At 55.5% G+C, this 2,831-nt stretch overlaps 1 pseudogene; it reads left to right on the top strand.

Moving 5' to 3' along the window:
• The first annotated feature begins 241 nt into the window (after nucleotides 1-241).
• LOC122454961 lies at nucleotides 242-1,155 on the top strand (annotated as a pseudogene).
• The last annotated feature ends 1,676 nt before the right edge of the window (nucleotides 1,156-2,831 follow it).

Below are 2,831 nucleotides of genomic sequence, written 5' to 3'. Positions count from 1 at the left end.
TCTATACTGTGAACGGGCCTCACCCAATCAGTTGAAGGCCTGAACAGAACAAAGGTGGACCTGCCCTTAACAAGAGGGAATTCTGTCAGCTGACCGCCTTTGGACCTCTGCAACACTGGCTCTTCCTGGGTGTCCGGCCTGTCATTTCACCCTGCAGATTTTGGACTTGACCTCCATAAATCACATGAGCCAATTCCCAATCAATCAGTCTCGGGCGCGCGGGCAGCGGCGCCGGCCCAAGATGGCGGAGCTGCAGTGGGACCTGGTGACGGCGGGGCTGGCAGGGGCTGCCGGGAGCGGGCAGGGGTTGCCGGGAGCGGGCTGGGCGGGGCCGCGCTCCCCAGCGCTCGCCCCCTGCTGACCCCACGGACCGCAGGCACGGTCGCCGGCCCACCGCCGCGTGGTCGGCCCGCAGGGTCCAGCTGAACGTGGGCAGCACCTTACTCCGTGACTACCAGGCAGACCCTAGGCCTGGAGCCCAGGTCTTTTCTTTGCTGCCAGGAGGACCCGGGGCTGGACTCAGACAAGGAGGAGACGGGGGCCTATCTGCCTGACAGGGACCCTACCTACTTGGGTCTAGTCCTAAACTTACCCCCGTCACGGGAAGCTCATCGTTAGGAAGGCGTTGGCAGAAAAGGCGGCTGGAGGAAGCGGAGTTTTACAACATTGCATCTCTCTTGCGACTGGTTTTAAGGAAGGGATACCCACAAGGAAAACAGCTTCCCAGGGCCCGGCGAAGCACCTGTACAGAGTCCTACAATACCAAGAGGAGGCGCTCGGGCAGATGGTGTCCACTATGTCCGACGGCTGGAAATTCCAACAGCTAATCAGCATAGGATCATCCTATAACTACGGGAACAAGGATCAGGCAGAATTCCTCTGTGTTCTTTCCAGAGAACTAAATAATTCGACCAATGGCATTGTCATCCAACCGAGCGAGAAGGTGAAGGTTCTTCAGGAGAGAGGATCTCGGATATAAACTCCGGAGTCCTCGGTGATGCAAGTGCAACCCACCCGAGCACCTCTGTGAAGTTCGGTATAGTAACCGAGCTTCTGCAAAAGCCAAGCCGAGCCTGGCCCCCCCAGCGGAGAAGTGCTGTGGTCAAAACCAAAGGAACCCCACCCCCAGCCACAGGAACCCGAAGACAGATGCCGCTTTCGGCTGCACAATACCTTTTCAGAAACCTGCTTTTGTTTTCTTAGCCGGTGTTGTAACATATCTTTACAAGAGCGGCTGGGCTGGGTTCCCAGATGGAGCTTATCTAGGGATGGGGGCAGGGGAAGAGGAAGGCCTAGGCCCTTGCAGACGCTGTACTTCTGGGAAGCCGGAACACAAGAAAGAGGGTTGTCCTGAGCTGTGCCACGATTTCACCTGAGTGTGCACTGTTGGACGTGGGCAGCTGCTTAGTCACACTACCTTTCTCTCCCATACACCCCAGACTAATGCAGCAGACGCAGAGGAGTCTGGTTTAGGCTGTTGAATTGAGGTTTCGGTGAAGGATAGTCACCAGAGCACCCCACATTCCTATGAACAAAGCCTCTTTGAGGAGGGGGGGATGGGGTGTCCCTGATTGTGGTTGGAGACTAGGGGTCGCAACTCTGGATTCAGGCCGCCAGCGGCTCCCATGTTCGGCTTGCCTCATTTGTCTCCAGCAGCTGGGCCCCCCTGATAGCTCACCTTCTCCCCAAGAAGAGGTTCAAGGCAGGGGGTTCCTGCAGGGAGGCAGACACCCAGACTGGTGGGCGCTGTAGGTGTTGGTATATCTGCTGCTTCTGGCTTTTCTTGCCCTCCGTTGGTCCGTCTTCCTTCCTTGACTGTTTCAACTGGGGCCTAGGATAAAGGGATCTTGGACTCTCTGATGGCTTGGGGTGGAGACGGCTGTTTTCTTTGAAAGTTGCCAAAGGTGGTAGGTTGTAATATCAAAAGTGGCCGTTGTTTCTGTGGTCGTTTCTTGAAAATGCCTTGACCAAAAGTGTGATATTTATGTCTCTTCTTGGTTTCTGACCTTGGCAGTGGTGGTGAGCCCACGCCATTTGCCATAGTGTGTGTGCATCTGCCAGGCAGGCTGAGAACTCCCTCCCCTGACCCCGACTCACCACCACGTCCTCCTGTGGGTGCCGAGGTGTCGAGGATCCAACACTATTCGACTCAGAGGAGCCAAACCTCAGAGCTCGTAACTGGACTTGCCCTCTGAGTTTTTGAGTCTTGGTGAGCAGTCGTGGAATGCAAAGAGGCCAGAGAACCCTGGCTTTTCCCCAGGTGACTTTCCTAGTGTGGCAGGTGGTCCAGAGAAGGGGAGGTGCCCATGGGGAGCGCTTTGTCCATAAAAGACCCCTCAAACTCATGGCTCCTTCTAAGCTGAGGTTCCCTTTGCCGCCCCACCAGCTCAGCTGCTCACCACATGGGACTGGAGTCAGGGTTTCTCGAAAGTGACTATCGATGTGCCAAGCGTCTTTTGAGCCTGTGACCGGCCCCTGCCCAGACAGGAACCTCACATTGCCCTCCCATGTCTGTGTGTAGAGTAGGGGAGAAGTGTGTGTCCGGGGCAGCTGCTGACTCACCGTGTCTACACCCCAACGTGAACATGAATGTTGGCGCCACAGGTATCTGCCCTGTGCCCAGGATTTTTACAGGTATAAAAATGTTAGCGGAACTGCTACTTACAATAAACAGTTACCCCTACAGAATGGTTACAGGTGTCCATCCTGACGTCTTTCAGGGGGAGGAAAAAAAAAGATTTGGACATGTCAAGGAAAAGCTGCTGTCAACTGAGCAGGACAGAGGATGATGGGAGAGGAACTCCGGCCAAAGGTAATAAGCACCATCAGAC

The sequence above is a fragment of the Cervus canadensis genome, chromosome 17 (genome assembly GCF_019320065.1).
Source record: "Cervus canadensis isolate Bull #8, Minnesota chromosome 17, ASM1932006v1, whole genome shotgun sequence".
NCBI classification, from domain to species: domain Eukaryota; kingdom Metazoa; phylum Chordata; class Mammalia; order Artiodactyla; family Cervidae; genus Cervus; species Cervus canadensis.
Note: the sequence above shows the minus strand (reverse complement) of the source record. Positions and strands in the feature narration are given on the sequence as shown.